At 36.7% G+C, this 18,810-nt stretch overlaps 1 pseudogene; it reads right to left on the bottom strand.

Moving 5' to 3' along the window:
- Positions 1-2,237: 2,237 nt before the first annotated feature.
- Positions 2,238-3,164, bottom strand: LOC144372218 (olfactory receptor 14C36-like; annotated as a pseudogene).
- Positions 3,165-18,810: the final 15,646 nt, after the last annotated feature.

The raw sequence follows: 18,810 nt of genomic DNA, 5'->3' as shown, positions 1-18,810 counted from the left end.
ATACATATAAATATTTAAAGAAAGTAATAAATAAAGAAAACAGAATCAAGAAACCAGAGTAACTTGAGCATTTGCTCAGGAAACTCATTTGATCCAGTAAGTCGGGGCCCATTGTGAGCTCATCAGCTGTCAGTCAGCTCCTAGGAACTGGCTCATAAAGCCATGCTGCTGAGACTTGCCCCTTTAACCCAAGAGTCCAAACTCAGTACCTATGCCTCTGTCACCCCAGTCTGAGCCTTCACATGGCCAATTTCACCAAGTCACACTGACATTACTTACCATTCTATTTTGAATCATTTAACAGTAGACCACACTAGTAACTTCTTCCATATCCATGTCTGTAAAGGTGATATTATCTCTTGATGCATATAATTTAATAAATAACAAGAGAAGAACCACATTAAATAGATTAAAACAATCCCTTATTTTATATGTGAAAAAATATCTTAATAATTAGCTGCTGCTATTATCTATTTTTAACTGATGTTCTCTTTTTTTCTGTCCTTGGGAAATTATCTTCATGGCTTTGCATAATTTGAAATCCAATATGGGATTCCATATAGTCTTTGTACCAATATTTAGTTATTCGCATCTTCTTTGCAACCAGCATTTTTGGTATAAAACATTTTAAAATACAAGTTAAATATCCAATGACTTTCACCAAGATGGATGTCTCTCAATAGGACTGTTTTTTTGCTATTTATTTTTTTCTAAATTTATGCATTAACGTTAAACTTAATTGTAACCTCAACTCTTGTAAGATTTTGAATGCCACTCATTAGGATTCAGTAGGTTATAGTTGTAAAGTTGGAGGTCACAGAAGTCATCTGTGGTGCTCTGAAGGGCCTTCTGCTCTAGCAGGGATCATTGGAACAGGGAGACCCAGTGGTCAGACACAGTGGATGGAGCCTGTGTTCTGGTTGGATCCTGTTACAGCAGGTCATTCTGCTGATTGTCTGGGGGTGCTCATGGGTTCCTACTACAAGTATTCCCTTGTCTGCAAACTTTAAGAGATGCTGTTATTCATTATTCACATATATTTAGATATTTTTATTTTCCTAGGTAATACATATATTTATAATTTTGTCCACTATTTTCTTATTAGTGAGCTGGTGAAAAAATTGTTCTCAGAATTTGGAGTTTGATGCATTGCCTGCAATATATATATGGACTCTTTTTTTTCTTATTTTGTTATATTAAAATTTCTAGATCCATTGACAGTGAGTATATGTAAGTTGTGATTAATAACTAGCAAAACACATTCCAGTTTGGCCACTAAAATATTTCAAAAGACATAAACTCTGTGAGAGGATGAATGACTGCAAAAAGGCATTAGAGGACATGAACAGATACAGGCTTGCATTACATACTTACAGAAAGTTGATAGTTGACATAGGGGAGACACTTAGGTCATATAATTAGTATCTATCATTTCATTTTTATAAGATAAGACAAATGTCTTAAATATTAGAGAATTAAGTTACATGGGGGATTCAGCAATCTTAATGCTCACCTACAACTTAGCCCTAAGGTTTGGTCCCCATCTCTGGGTCAATCATGGACATAAAAAAGACTGGCATCCAACAGGGCCTAGGAAGGCAATGTGGCTTCCCAAGGGGATGGATTTGACTGTCAGGACACAGGGGTTGGTAACCATGGCCCTCTGTTTACTTCATGGACAAGGATTTTCCTCTTTTTCTATGTTCCAGAAGGAGAGAAATGTTACTATGATTCTCTCTACACTTTTGCTTATAATTTCTTTAGGATTTGATTTTTGTGTTATTTCCAATGTATTTACATTCACACAATTGTGTATCATAGATCTTCCATATTTATTTCACACATCACTAAATGAAATCACTAAATATGATCAAATGTTTTCAGGATGTTCTCATGATTGATTTGTAAGGTTTGCATCTGTGAGTTTACTTGATAAAAGTACTACAAACTATTTGATGAATCATAAACATATATAACCTCAAATGATTATAGCAAACAAATTGAATTATACTCATTCATAAAAGATGCATTTTAAAACATTATACATTTTATGAAGAATAAATAGAAATTATGGTGTAAATTAAAACAAAAATTATTTTGTAAGTTGAAGTACCCAGGACCCAATAAGGTGACATTAGAGTAAGCAGTATAAATTCTGAAGCACAGCTATGAAGAGCATGATCTCTAATCAAGAACCCCAAATAGGGAAATTAGAATAATACTGAAAAGCATCTATATTATTTCCCTGAGAACAATTGTCTTTGCATTACTCTCCTCACAGCTTTCTTTACCTGTTTGTTCCTGAGACTGTAGATAAGAGGATTCAGGAAGGGAGGAACCATGGTGTAAAAGGCGGAGAGAACTATGTTCTGGAGTGTGTCAGAGGTTGCTGAGGACCTCATGTACACACCTGCACCAGAACTAAGAAAGATGGACACCACGAGGATGTGAGGGGTGCAGGTGGAGAAGGCCTTCCCTGATTCGGGAAATTTCAGCACAGCAGAAAATATGCAAATGTATGACATTGCAATAAGAGTAAAGCAACCACCACCAATTGCCACAGCAGAGACAAAAAGAAGGACCATGTTGCTGGTGGTGTCAGAGCAGGACAGCCTCAGCAGAGAGGGGACATCACAGAAGAACTGGTGGACCACGTTTGACTGACAGAAGGACAGCCTGAATGTGTTTCGAGTGTGCACACCTGCATACAGCAGACCACTGACTAGGGTGGCCAGGGTCATGTGGACACAAATCTGAGGATTCATGATGAGTGGGTACTAGAGGGGCTGGCAGATGGCCACATAGCGGTCCCAGGCCATGATGGTGAGAAACAGAAATTCAACACATGCACAAAAAAGGACCAAGAAGATCTGGGTTGCACAGCCAGCCACTGAAATGGCTCTGTTGCCAGTGAGAGAGTTGACACAGGCATTGGGAACAGTGATGGAAATGTAGCACATATCCAAAATGGACAGGTTCCTGAGGAAGAAGTACATGGGTGTGTGCAGGGTCTGGTCAGCAGTGGTGACAGTGACGATGAGAAGATTCCCTAACAAGGTACCCAGGTAGGTCATTGAGAATATTGTGAAATAGAGGAAACTCATATTCCAGCCATTAGGAGAGCCCAGGAGGAGAAATTCAGTTACCATGGTGGCATTGGCCATTTACTGGATATTCAGGTTGACTGGGATGATAAAGAGATAAAAGTGGAAAGAAAACAGATTCAATGCAATTACTTTATATATTCATATGCACCATTATTTCTTGTATTTTGCAGTTAGATTCCGTGCAAAGAAAGGTCACTCTTGGTTTTCTGATATGTTTACTCATTTCTGAGTAGAGTGCACCTTCCAGTTCAGGTGTGGAGGTCTGAAACCCAGGGTCTAGGTGTGACCTCTAGGGCTTGTGTTCAGTTCCTCCTCATCAAGCCTCCCCTGACCTCCTGATACTCCATGAAGAGCATGTGACAATGTTTTTTTTTAATTCTTTAATGATCAGTAATATAGTTACCTACATTCTCTTCCTTAAATACAATTTCAACATTATTTTGCCATTTTTCCACACTAAATAATTAAAAGTATGATTAATAATTCCAATTGTAATTAATTTTCTAATATTTTTACATAGGAAACTCTTCATAATGTAGGAGTATTTATCTCCATGAACATGAAAAAATTTTACTCATGAGGAAAGAATCTCAAGTATTCAAAGTTTCCCATTCCAGGGCTGCAGGACCAGTGCTGTGGTAAACTGAGAGGATCTGGCTGCATCTGGACTTTCCTGCAGTCCCCTAGTCTCCCTGCTGCTCCCCATAATGGGGTGGTGCTGTATGCAGGCCACACAATCTCAGATAGGGATCTGGTCCTGTTCCCACTGGGGCTCTCTTTTTCTCTCCAACACAAAATAAGTGTGAGGTGTTTAAAGCTCCAGATTCCAGCCCAGCTGACATTCTCCTAAACTTTTATTTTTTACCTTAATGTGTTTTTACTCTGTGTTCAGCTCTATGAAGTTTAAGATTCCTTTGTCTACATAATAATTTGTCATTTTTTTGTTGACACCTTCCATTTTAATCCTTTCCTCCAAATGTCATGATTATACAAAGTGATCCTGGCTGTATACCCTAGAAGGAAGATTTTGCTCATATTTATAGCACTTATGAAGTAGCTCAGACTGATTCAATCCCAAATCACAAAAATCATCGTTTCTGCAGCACTCTGAAAACCTGGGTCCACCTCAGCACCTTGCCAGGTTAACCACACTCATCCTTAGAAAAGCAATTTTCCTCATGAGTTTGTCTGGCCTTTACTTAATTTTTTTTGTGTCCTCCATGGACTGGGGTTTGTGCCCTGACACAGGTAATTTGGTGTTAATTTCACAGTTAATTTCAAGGACCCCTACACAGTCTAACTTCAATCTCTTGTTTGCCTTATTCCCCATTTCTCCGTGACACAAACCTGAATCTCACACCTCAGTGACCCCCTTGTTCACAACATGCCCTAGAACTTGCTGACAGAGGCCCTTGTCTACTGTGACATAATGATCCCATTTTCCTCATTACTACATACTGAGCTTTAAAGGAGGCTCAAATGCAACTTTTCCTCAGAAACCTTCTTGTAGCTTCTAATTATTCTTCTATTTCTCTGTAGTGTTAGAAATCAACATGTTATTCTACCTTTCAGTAAATCAGTATGATTTATCCCTGGAAATGCTGTTGCAAATTCCTTGATTTTTGATCATGTATTGCTTCAAGTTTTATTCTCATAGTAGCAAGTGCATGACATCATGCATAGTAGTTACTAAAAAATGCAATATAGCATAATCGACTGTTAACATGAACTAAGTTTTTATTTGACTTATTTACAATCGAGTAACTCCTAAATTGGTGAAGCCCTTTCTTCACATCTGTAAGAAATACAGTGTTCCTTCTTTTGAAATAACTCACACTTGCCCTTGGGCATAACATAAGATCTTTTCAAATTAGGTAATCTTTACATAAATATTTACTAATGATTCATAACATGGCAAAATCTGCTCTGGATACTGGTTTTAGTAAAAGAGGTAAATTATCATCTTTAAAACATAATTTAAGTATTGTGAAGGAAAAATAAAATGGTACATATGTAAAAAGTCAAATAAACATGAAAAATTTTGAAAGGTATATATGATGAGACTAATCAGGCTTCTTTATGGAAATATTCCAGGTTTTTCACCTTCTATCCTGGATTCTGGGATCTTCAGGAGTATTGGTTGATCATCCCAGAACATCCTGTCACATACAGATGGGACATAAACATGGGTTTAAATCTAGAAGTTGCATAGAACTATAGAGACATTTTCTTTTTAAAAAATGTTTTAATTTTCTGTGTGTGTGGTGCTGAGTGTTGAACCCAGAGTCTGGTACATGCGAGGCCAACACTCCGTCAACTGTGATATGTCCCTAGTGCTCTTTCTTTATTATGGTTTTTAACACTAAACCACCTACTGCTTTTCTTTCTCCAATAGAACTTAGAAAATTCTCCACAAGTATTTTGAATTATAGGAACTTACTTCATGTCCTCTTTTCCTTGTGTGACTTTTGTATAGTTTGATAAATTCATCTCAATTCAACTTTCTTTTTTCATATTCCAGGCAATATCAGGAAACTTCTAATTATGGAGAACTCATGCAAAGTCATGTATAAATACAATAAAATAAATGTACAAAGCACCACCTGTTTTTTACAAAGGGCCTGAGACAATTTCAGTAGATTCTAAATATATGGTGATTTTTGAAGCTGGATTTTTTTTAAAATATGGCTTAAATTGCATAGGTTGAATTTAAAATTTTATGTGGTTCAGTATGACATCCTCATTTTAAGGGGCAAAATACCCATAGAAGATTCCCTCTTAAAGACAATAAGATGAAGGTATGAATAACAGAAAGGGTTAGTAGAAGTGAGAGTCAGGACAATGTGTGTGAGGAAAACTAGCATGTTTTAACTCCAAGAACATGAAGAGGGACTGCCCAGGTGCTTTCTCTGCACGTGAAAAGCCAGGACTTTTTATTTTTTGTATTTCTCTTGATAGTGTTTCAAATAATTAAATATATGACAAATAGATCATTTCAAAACTGCTAAAAGAATTTTTGATTTGAAAGATTCAATAATTAATTATTTCTAAATTACATTTTCCTTATTGGGAAATTGATTAGTATCTTTGATAAGCCATTGAGGAATGCTGAGGTATATATAATCCTAAAATTGAAATATACTTCCAAATGTTGCACAACTTGAAATTTATATTGATGCCACTAGACACACACATCCTTATAGTCATACTTAATATATACTCAGTAAAAAATGTTAAGAATACAATTGAAAATTTGGACACAGTGACAAATACTTGTAATCCAGCAGCTCAGGAGGCTGAGACAGACTCAAAGCTAGCCTCCCAACTTGTCAAGACTATGTCTCAGAATAAATAATCAAAAGGGCTGGGATGTGGCTCAGTGGTTAAGCAACCCTGGGTTCAATCCCTGAAACCCCAAAACAAAAAGTAACAAAATGAATAAGTGCAAAAATGTATTGTGATCAAAAGAAAGGGTTGAGATTAATTTTCAAACTATTCCAATGAAAATTGTGTTCTACATTAAATATATTATTTCCCACAGTTATTTACATATGTGCATATTTATCAGTTGTATAAAAACATTCCTATCTACCTAACTATCCTATACCATATTTTGCATTTTGTGCTTGTTGTCTTAATGTGAGTGTGTTTATGTTTCTCTGGAATTTTACAAGTATGCTATAAGGAATAGTAATCTGAAGAAGAGAATTTTAAACTATCCAGAATCAGCGTGAAGAATTTTCACACACTATACTTGCATACACTGTGCAGACCTCCTGAAGGTCCCTGTGTTCCTATTGCAGCAGTGGCAATCACCCCCAAAACCATAGTGCACTTTTAAGGAGTCTCCATGCTTGCTGTGTTCATCTCAGAATTAAAACTTTTCCTGGACTAGCTGACTCTTTGGATGACACTGTAATTTGCTGAACAGAATAAAAGTGAAGCTCAGATGCATTTAAACTCTAAGTGCTTATTACTCACTCCTGAGTGTCACTTGTTGTCAACATGGAACAGAACCATGTCTCCCCTTGCTTCTCCCATCAATGGTATCTGCAGCTAGGGTGAATCTGTCCAGTCAGCACAGTGCTATGTAGGATGTGGGGAGCTCAGTCATCTCTGCTTTATGTGAACCTGGTGCCTGGCCAGTTGGAGCAGGGCCCCCAGGAGCCCAGAGCTCAGCCTGCAGAGACAGCAGGAGGCCTGAGCACACCCCCAAGAAGCAGCTCCTCCAGAGCCCAGGAGAGAGGACCTGGCCATGTGCCAGCATGGACAGTGGAACTGCTCTGCCACACATGGTTGTAAATCATTACTGAGAAGTGAGTAACACTGAAAAGACTGATGGTTCTCCCTGTGTGTTTTCATCTCTGGCCTCCTGTCCTCATTATGAATTAATGGTGTTGGTATGGATCAGGTAACATCAAGGCTGGTGAGAAACTCTCACTCACTCACCAACTTGTAAGTAGGAAACTGTTCACACTGTAGTTCAGCATAAAAATTTCTTATCATTGACATGAAATTCACATGACATAAAGTTTACCTTTGTGACAGTTCATGGTTATAAATGTAGTGATATTTACTACATTACCAAGTTGTAGAACATCCAAATGCAACTTGTTCCCAGATACTTTTATTACTTCGGATGAACCATCTAATCTGTTACACATGGTCTAACAGACACTAGAAAACTCTAGTTATATTCTGTACCTCTGAAATTATATATTTGTGAAATTTTATATAAATAAAATCATTCAATATATGTTCTAGCTTGACATTCCCTAACTTTTTCAAAATCATTCCACCCTGTACAGGCATTGTTTGTACTTAGGATTAAGGACATTCTGTTATAGGTACATTCCACAGATCTTTAAATTAGCACATCTATCTGTGGACTCATTTCTCCTCAATCTGGTAATATAATGTGACTGAATTATTGTGTATTATAAGTTAGGCCATTTGGTCATCTCTCGTATACACTCTGCACTCTACATGATTATGATGAAGAACTGTGTCAGATTTGCATGGTTGTGACCAAAATACCTGGTTAAAAAACAAAAAACACACCCACAATAAACAAAAACCAACCAATTGGGGAAAGCATATTTTGACTCAGGGTTTCAGAGTTTTAGTCTATCTTTGGCCAATTTCATGACTTTGTGCCCATGGTGGGGGCACACTGAGGACCAACACAGCAGAGGGAAGATGCTCAGCATATGGCTCCAGGAAAGCAAAGACAGGGAAGAAGAATGAGGGTTAGGGTTAGAGGAAAGCTATCAGGGATTAATCCCAGTGGGACACTTTCTCCAGCAATGTCCCAAATGCCTAAATCTACCACCCAGTCAATTCATTCAAATTAAGATGGATTGATTAGGTTGCAGCTCTCATAATCCTATCATTCTATCTTTTAAAATTCTGTCTCATTTCAGGAACTTTTTGAGATACCTCACATTTCATCCATAATGTTTCAACCCAAGACCTTCAAAACTCATGTCCATTTCACAATGCAAAATGAATTTAGGCCATCTCCAACTGTCTGTTAGTCATAACAATTCCAACTTTATACTAAAGTTTGAGCCAAATATTTCACCTAAAACTGAAGGTGAAATCTTGGTTTTGAGGCCCCATAAAAATCAAAAGCAAGTTACATGAATCAATATCCACTGTAGAACATAAACCTTCTTATTCCAAAAGGACTTAGTAGGGCTGTGGAAAGAATGGGTGATGTAGAGGAAATATATAACCAGCTGAGAAAATAACTCCATCTGTAATTCCTCATGTAACAGCTAGGACTCTTGAGTGTAAGACAATATTTTCAAAATGTTTGGTAATTCCTTCCCTTTGGTATTTCCAGTTGCAGAGCACAGGGTCTCTCTTTGCCTTTTCTTGGCAGAGAGTTTATGCTACTGGTAACTATTAATGTCTTGGGATTCCATGCCAACTTTGGCTTCACATTCACAGCTTCACCTATTCACCCTGTCAGGGGGAGCCTGTAGGGCCCCAAACTATGCTACAGTTCACTTGGTCTACCAAGCCTTTCTTTGAATTGATGGTGGAAGGCATTAATTTCAGCACCCTGCATTCCTGTAGAGCTGGAACAATGTAAATGATGCTAAAGCCTGATACCACCTCACCATAGTTGGGTCCCCCAAATTATTACAATGGTGGTTTCTGAATGTCTTCCTTGCTTAGCATGGTAAAACAACTTTTGTGCCCATTGTGCAAACAGGGTGGCCACAAGACACTTCTCAAGGGAATATTCCTTTCTACATTCTTGAGTGTGCAATAGGTATGGTCTTACAAATTTATTAAATGCTCTCAGCTCCTTTCCTATTGAACAGGTATGAAATACTTTGCATCTCTTTAGGGCTTGCAGTCAGTTTACAACCACTCAGTTTTTGGATCCAACTTTTAAAATGATGTCTTTAAAATTCTGATCAAATCTAGCTTTTAACTCTACTGATACAAACAAGTGATTCCTTGCAGTTGATATAATACTCTAAAGTCATTGATATAAGTATTCTAAAGGATTTATGAAGGTGGAAAAAGTCAGATGGTTCTGGCATAACTCTCAGTTGTGAATATTATCTTAAAAGTCTCTATAGAATAAGTTTCTACATTGCCTTGTTGATTGCTAAACTTTCATTATACTTCTAACTCTGTACTGGGCTCAGGCTCGGTCTTCTGCAGCTTTCATCCCACAGACACTGACACTCATAACCATGGGAGATGGTGATGTGCATCAGGTTTGTGATTGTCTCATGGTGGTCATGTGCTGCTTGCAGTGGGAACTCCCTGAGCAAATACACAGTTGAAGATCCCCCAGTTGCTGTGGTGACACTCTGCCTATGAAAAATCAGGGCAAAGGCTCAGAGTTATCAGTCTGAACCTTAAAACTGAGATACTATCTCCCAGGGATCAGAGATTCTGAGCATAGATAACAAGAACCACAATGTCTCATTGGTAGTGGGAGCCTCACACCTGCCTGCTTTGTGGAAATTTTTCCACAAATAACTTTTTTATGATAAAACCTACAAAACAAATGTGCTGAACCAGCTCAGGGTCACTCATCTCAACCAGAGATGAGTGTCCCACCTGATCCCAGCATTCTCTCTGAAGGTTTTTGTGTGTTTTTTAAAAATCTCTGGTCATCCCTGTGTGGAATCTGAATTAATGGTCATGGAGGTGGCAACTCATACTCTTAAATATTGTTTCCTTATTAGAGTAAACCTAGTATTTTATGAAAACTGGCTTAATAAATAGACCTAATATTTCAGAAAAGTTGGCTATCCAAAATATATCTTTGACATAATGATATTACTATAAAAATATGCTTCTTGGCTCATGACTAATACTCAAAGTAAATTTTTTTTACCAACTTCTGCATATGATTTATACCACACCAATTGATGGGTCTTTGCATTATTTCACACACAATGTGAGCTATAATAAAGTCCTTATATCAATATATTTTGTTCATCTCCTTTGACTCAACGTTTTCCAAATAAAACATATGTTAAATATCCAAAAATGTACCCTAGAGAATGCGTCTCAATAGGACTGGTGGTTGCAATTCAATTTCTTTCCTCCTTTATGTGTTAAATTTAAACTTCATTTATGTGGACACCTCAACTCATGAAAAACTCATAAAATTAGATACAGGAAGCCATAGTTGAAGAGGAAATGCATGTCAAGGTGGAGTTTGCTGAATTTATCTGGAGTTCTCCAAAGGTCTTTTCCTCTAGCAGGAAACATTGGAGCAGTGAGAACCAGAAACCATGGACATAGTGTGTGGATGGAGCCTCAATTCTGGTGGATCATATAGAGGAAGTCAAGCCTTCCCACATCAGGCAGCATTGGGGTGTTTGGCTCCTACTGCAAGTATTCTCTTGACTGAAAATTTAAGAAATGCCTTTATTAATCAATCATATATATATTATTATATTTTCCTAGGTAATAAATACATTTTTATTTTTAATCCACATTTTTATATTAGTGTTTTGGTGAACAAAATTGATTGTTTAGAATTTGGAGTTGAATACACTGATTGTTTTTTGGTATAAATATTTTTTTCTCATTTTGTTATATCAGTACTCCTAGGTAACTTGATATGGAGTCTATGTCAGTCATAATTAACAATGAACAAGGCACATGCCAATGAGAACACTAAAGTGTTTGGAGAGAAATAACTCATGTGAGATGATGAGCTGCCACAAACTGGGCACAGGGGTACATACCTGCAATCCCACACATGAGGAGGCTGATGAACATTGATCACAGGTTTGAAGCCAGCCTCAGAAACTCCTGGAATCCCTAAGCTACTTAGCAAGACTCTATTTTCTGTGATACAATGTGCACATTAGAAAGAAATCACTGGGTGAGTCTTGAAGCAGGACATTATGTTTATTAGATGGTGGGTAGGAATAGCAGATAGAAAATCAGCTCTGCATCCTTCAACATTTTGCATAAGGTAGGGTACATTTTTATAGTCCCAAACTTCAAGCTACCTGTAAGTCAAAACCATAGTAACATGGGGAGTGAGTCAGAATTACCCAGTTCAGGGTACAGTACACAGCACAAGAAAAATAGGATTTAAAATGAGAACAACTTACATATGTATTTCCTAATAATACACTGTGAAAGAATAATTGAAACTTTTTTAGTCTTATTTGTTGCCACACAGGCTGTGCTTGGCAGGAGGTGGTTCACATATTCAGGGTTTTCTCATGTGAGAAGCACTTTTCATATGCAATTGAGTCTGAGGGTAAAATGGAGTTTGTCTGGTCAAAGCATGTGTAGTTTGTCCCACAATAAAAACAGAAAAAAGTCTAGGATGCAGCTTTGGTTCAGTCCTGCTGAGCACAACAACAGCAACAACAACCAAAAAGATGGACAGAAATGCACCCAGAGGTTTACTTTGCAAATTCCAAAAAACTGAGAGAAATCTTCAAGTTTACATGGGTCAGACAATGAGGCTAGACAATTCCTGGCCACTTTTTCATAATGATCAGATATGACCCATTATCATAGTTATTACAGAAGTAAGATGTGTTGGAGGAAAACACTTAGAAAGCTTACCTGCAACTCAGCCCCGAGTTTCTGTCCCCCATACTAGACCATCCTAGACGTAATACAAGATTGGCAGCCATAACAGCTGGGGGAGCCCAAGGTGCTCTTCCCCAATGGAAGGATTTTACCTTTGGTTCATGATGGATGTAACCTTTGCTGTGTCTTTTCTTCATGGACAAGGAGTATCTTCCTTTTTTATATAAATTAAATGGAGAAAAGTATCATTGTGATTCTCTCTACAGTTTTTATTACAAAGTTTTAAAGATTTGATTTTTATATATTTTTAAAGTAATTAAATTGACACAATTTTATATCACAGTTTGACAGCAGATTATGTGGATATACATTATCTTCATGTTTTATTTGTAAAGATTTTCTCTGTGACAGTAATTGATGAGACTTTAATATATATCACCAGAAATTTTTTTAGAAAATATATTGGATCAAATTTATATACTAAAACGGATTGATAAAATTAAACATTTATGAAGGATCTGTGGCAATAATAAAGTAAATCACAAAAAAACTATCCTATAAAATAACTGAGATCTAGTAAGGTGATAATAGGGTAGGCAGAGTAGAAGAGCATTTGATCTCATTTAACTCCACTCAATGAAATGAGGATAATGCTGAAAAGCATTTTTATCATTTCCCTGAGAACAACTGTCTTCGCATCACTCTCTCACAGTTTCCTTTACCTGTTTGTACCTGAGACTTTATGTAAGATGCTTTAAGAAGAGAGAAACACTCATGGCAAAGGCAGAGAACTGTGCCCTGGACTGTGTCAGAGGTCACTGAAGGCCATCTTTTACACACATGATGGGACTGAGGAAAACTGAAATCATGAGGATGGGAGAGGTGCAGGTGGAGCAGGCCTCCCTGACTCTCTGGACCTTGTTGCTGGTGGTGTTAGAGCAGGAGAGCTGCAGCAGAGAGGGGACATCACAGAAGAACTGAGGAACCACATTTGATGGCAGAAGGACAGCTGGAATGTGTTTCCAGTGTGCACACCTGCATACAGCAGACCACTGAGCAGGGAAGCCAGGGTCATTTGGACACAAAACTGAGGGTTCATGATAAGGGGGTAATGGAGGGGCTGGAAGATGGCCACATAGTGGTCCCAGGCCATGATGGTGAGAAACAGAAGTTCAACATATGCACAAAAAATGACCAAGAAGATTGTATTGCACAGCCAGGCACTGAAATGGCCCTGTTGCCAGTGAGAGAGTTGACACAGGCATTGGGGACAGTGATGGAAATAGTTTTCCTAACAATTTACCCAGGTAGGTCAGTGGGAATACTGTGAAATAAAGAAAACTCAGATTACAAATATCAGGAGAGCCCCGTGGGGGAAATTCAGTAACCATGATGGCATTCGCCATTTAGTGGAAATTCTGGTTGTCTGTGAAGATAAAGAGAGAAGAAAATGAAAGCAAAATTATGATTAACACACGTACTTGGGCCTGGGTCTATAGTTCAGTGGTAGAGCACTTGAATAGAACGTGTGAGCCACTGGGATTGATTCTTAGCACTGCATATAAATTAAAAAAAATAAATAAAAATGTTCATAGACAACTGAAACATATTTGAAAATAACACAGTTAGTTTACACATTCATGTCCAAATGTTTTCTTGTACTTTTCAGTATCTTTCCCTGAAGAGGAAGGTACTCTTGGTTTTCTGATGTGTTTACTCATTTCTGAGCAGAGTGCACCTCCCAGTTCAGGTGTGGAGGTCTGCAGCCCAGGGTCTATGCCTGATCTGCAGAGCTTGTCTTCAGCTCTCCATCAGGCCTCCATGACCTCCTGAGACTTCATGCAGAGTACTCCATGACTGCCCACCTCCTCTTCCCCATGAACATGTGTGTCACCGTGCCTTTCTTTTGTTCTCCATTTTAGTCACCTTCATTTTATTTCATTAATATAATTGTCCAAGTTATTTTCTCATTTTTTCCACATTTAATAATTTGAATCATGTTTTTTTTAATTTTTTAGGTAGGAAATGATTCATAATTTTGGAGTATTTATTCTCATGAAGAAAAATAAAATTCTCATGAGGAAAATTCTCCAACACACTTTCCCATTTGAAGCTCACAGGTCTGGTTTTACAGTAAACTCAGAGGACATGACTGCACCTGGCTTTTCTGCAGTCCTCTACTCTCTCTGCTGCTCCCCAGGACATGAGTGGTGCTGTCTCATGGTCACACACAATCAGACAGGCACCTGTTCCTGTTCCCACTGGGACTCTCTTTTCTTCTCCAACAGATCAGAGTAAGGTCTTCATAGCCTCCTGCTGACATTCTCCTAAACTTCTACTTTTACTCTGTTGTGTTTTTATTTCATGTTTAGCACCATGAAGTTAAAGATTCCTTTGTCTAAAAATCAATTTGCCTTAGTCTTGACACCTTATATTATATTTCTTTCTTCCTTTTTATTTTAAATAGCTTTATTTTGTTTATTCAATTTATTTATTTGTTTATTCAATGTATTTGTTCAATTTGTTTATTTATTTCAATATATTTATTTTGTTTATTTCTTTTTATGTGTTGCTGAGGATTGAACCCAATGCCTCACATGTGCGAGGCAAGCACTCTGTCACTGAGCCACAACCCAGCTCTATATTTTTTCTTCACAGTTTAATAATCATACAAAAAATACTGACCAAATACACTGAAAGGAAGATTTCACTCATAGTTCAACACTTTTGTAACAGCTCAGACCACTTCAATCCCAGGTCACGTCCATCATAATCTCCTCAAGCCTCTGTCATCCTGAGTTTAACCTTGACAGGTTAAACACACTCACCCTTAGTAAAATGACCTTCCTGCTAAGCCTGCCTGGGCTCCTCTGGAAATATGTGTGTCTCCCGGGATAGATATTGGGTGGCCAGACACAGGTAGGGTGCTGCTCTTGCACACTGTGGGTGAAGTTCAAGGGATCCTACTCAGCCTATGAAGTAGGACAAAATATATAATCTTGAAAAGAACACACAGTGATAATGATAAGAAACCATAAGCAGAACATTCAAGAAATATGGGATAGCATAAAAAGACCAAATTTAATAGTTATTGAAATTGAAGATGCATAGAGTTCCAAACCAAAGGAATAAATGATCTATTTAATGAAATAATATTAGAAAACTTTCCAAACATGAAGAATGAATTGAAAATCCAAATTCAAGAAGCCTACAGAATGCCAAATGTACAAAATCACAAAAGATCGACACCAAGTCACATAATAAAAAATGCACAACAATAAGGAGAGAATTTTAAAAGCCATGAGAAAAATGAATCAGATTACATATAAAAGGAAACCATTTAGGATAACTGCAGATTTTTTAACACAGACCCTAAGAGCTAGAAAATCCTGGAACAACATATATCAAGCTCTGAAAGAAAATGGATGCCAACAAAGAATCTTGTATCCAGCAATATTAAGCTTTAGATTTGATGAAGAAATAAAAACTTTCCATGATAAACAAAAATTAAAAGAATTTTTAGTTAGAAAACTAGCCTACAAGATATCCTTGAAAACATATTCCATGAAGAGGAAACAAACAAACCAAAAAACAACAACAACAACAAAAAAACGATGAAATCAGCAGAGGGAGGTAGTACCCTAAAAGAAAAACTAATCAAAAAAGAAAATCAAGTCAAGTTAAGTAAAAAAAAAATAGATAAATATGGCTGAGAATACAAAACATGTCTCAATAATAGTCCTGAATGTCAATGGCTTAAACTCACCAATCAAAAGACATAGGCTAGAAAATTGGATTAAAAAACCCCAACAATATGCTGCCTCTAGGAGACTCATCTGATATAAAAAGACATTCAGACTGAAGATGAAAGGTTGGGAAAAATCATACCACTCAAATGGACTGTGGAAGAAAGCAGGGGTTTCCATCCTCATGTCAAATAAAGTAGACTTCAAGCCAAAGTTAATCAAAAGGGAAAAAGATGGAAATTACATACAGCTCAAGGGAACCATACCAACAAGCCATAACAATCATAAATATATATTCCTCAAACAAAGGAGCAGCTATGTTCTCAAACAATTTTTTCTCAAGTTCAAGAATCAAATTGACCAAAACACAATAATCTTGGACAAATTTAACACACCTCTCTCATACCTGGATAGATCTTCCAAACAAAAATTAAATAAAAAAAACTATAGATCTCAATAATATAATTAATAACTTTGACTTAAGTGACATATAGAGAATATTTCAACTGGAATCAGGTATATACACCTTCTTCTCAGCAGCACATGGATGCTTCCCTAAAATAGACCATATAATATGCCACAAAGCAACTCTTAGCAAATACAAAAGAGTAGAGATACTACCCTGCATTTTATCAGATCATAATGGCATGAAATTGGAAATCAATGACAAAATAAAAAAGATAAAAATTACTCCAACACCTGGACTGAACAATATGCTACTGAATGAACAATGGGTTGTAGAAGACATCAAGGAGGAAATTGAAAAATTCCTAGAGGTAAATGAGAACATAGACACAACATATTGAAATCTCTGGGAAACTATTAATGCAGTACTAAGAGGAAAGTTCATTGCAAGGAGCTCATTCCTTAAAAGAAGAACAAGTCAACAAATGAATGACCTCACACTATATCTCAAAGCACTAGAAAAAGAAGAACAAATGAACACCAAAAGCAGTAGAAGAGAAGAAATTATCAAAATTAGAGCTGAAATCAATGAAATCAAAGCAAAAGAAACAACTGAAAAAACTGACAAACAAAAATTGGTTCTTTGAATAAATAAATAAAATTGACAGACCTTTAGTTATGCTAATGAGGAGAAGGAGAGAGAAAACTCAAATTACCAGCATATGAGATGAAAAAGATAATATCACAACTGATACTACAGAAATACAAAGGATAATTAGAAATTATTTTGAAAACATATACTCCAATAAAGTAGAAGATATGGCAGGCATTGACAAAGTTATACAATCTGCCTAGAATGAACCAGGATGATATACACAATTTGAACAGACCAATATCAAGTGATGAAATGGAAGACACCATCAGAAGTCTATCAAACAAGAAAAGCCCAGGTCTGGATGGATACACAGCCCAATTCTATAAGACCTTCAAGGAAGAAGTAACACCAATATTCTTCAATTTATTTCACTAAATAGAAAAAGAGAGAGCACTGCCGAATTGATTTTATGATGCCAATCTCATCCTGATTCCAAAACCAGGCAAAGATACATCAAAAAAAGAAAACGTTAGACCAATATCTCTAACAAACATAGATGCAAACATTGTCAATAAAATTCTGGCAAATAAAATACAAAAACATGTAAAAAATATCGTACACCAAGATCAAGTTGGGATTCATGCCAGGGATACAAGGTTGGTTCAACACATGAAAATCAATAAATGTAATTCATCACATCAATAGACTTATAGATAAGAAGCATATGATCATGTCATTAGATGCAGAAAAAGAATTTGACAAAATACAGCACCCCTTCATGTTCAAAACACCAGGGAAACTAGGGATAATAGGAACATATCTCAACATCATAAAGGCTATCTATGCTAAGCCCCAGGCCAACATCATTTTAAATGGAGAAAATTGAAGGCATTGCCTCTAAAAACTGAAACAAGACAGGGATGCCCTCTTTAACCACTTCTGTTTAATATAGTTCTTGAAACATTGGCCAGAGCAATAAGACAGATGAAAGAAATTAAAGAGATACATGGGAAAACAAAAACTCAAATGGGCACTAATTGCTGAAAATATGATTTTATACCTAGAAGATCGAAAAAGCTCCACCAGAAAACTTCTAGAACTAGTAAATGAATTCAGCAAAGTACCAGGATATAAAATCAGTACTCTTAAATTAAAGGCATTTCTGTATATCAGTGACAAATACTCTGAGAGGGAAGTGAAGAAAACTACCCCATTTACAATAGCCTCAAAAAACAAAAATACTTGGCAATCAATTTAATGAACAAGGTGAAAGATCTATATAATGAAAACTATAGAACACTAAAGAAAAAAAATCAAAGAACACCTTACAAGATGGAAAGATCTACCTTGCTCTTAGATAGGCAGAATTAATATTATCAAAATGACCATACTACCAAAAGCACTATACATATTTAATGCAATTCCAATCAAAAGCCCAATGATATTCCTCATTAAAATAGAAAAAGCAATCATGAAATTCATCTGTACAAATAAGAGACCCAGAATAGCTAGAGCAATCCTTAGCAGGCAGAGTGAAGCAGGTGGCATTGCTATACCAGACCTTTGACAAAATACAGCCTAAAACATACTACAGAGCAATAGTAACAAAAACAGTATAGTATTGGCACAAAAACAGACTTGTAGACCAGTGGTATAGAATAGAGGACACAGAGACTAACCCACAAAATTACAATTATATTAGACAAAGGTGCCAAAAAATGCATTAGAGAAAAGATGGCCTCTTCAAAATATGGTGCTGGGAAAACTGAAATTTTATACACAACAAAAAGAAATTAAATCTCTTTCTCTCACCATGCAAAAAAAAACTTTAAAAAAATTCAAAACTTCAACTCAAAGTGGATCAAGGATCTAAGAATTAAACCACAGTCCCTGTGCCTTACAGAAGAAAAGTAGGCCC

This window comes from Ictidomys tridecemlineatus (genome assembly GCF_052094955.1).
Source record: "Ictidomys tridecemlineatus isolate mIctTri1 chromosome 1 unlocalized genomic scaffold, mIctTri1.hap1 SUPER_1_unloc_7, whole genome shotgun sequence".
Taxonomy (NCBI): Eukaryota; Metazoa; Chordata; class Mammalia; order Rodentia; family Sciuridae; genus Ictidomys; species Ictidomys tridecemlineatus.
Note: the sequence above shows the minus strand (reverse complement) of the source record. Positions and strands in the feature narration are given on the sequence as shown.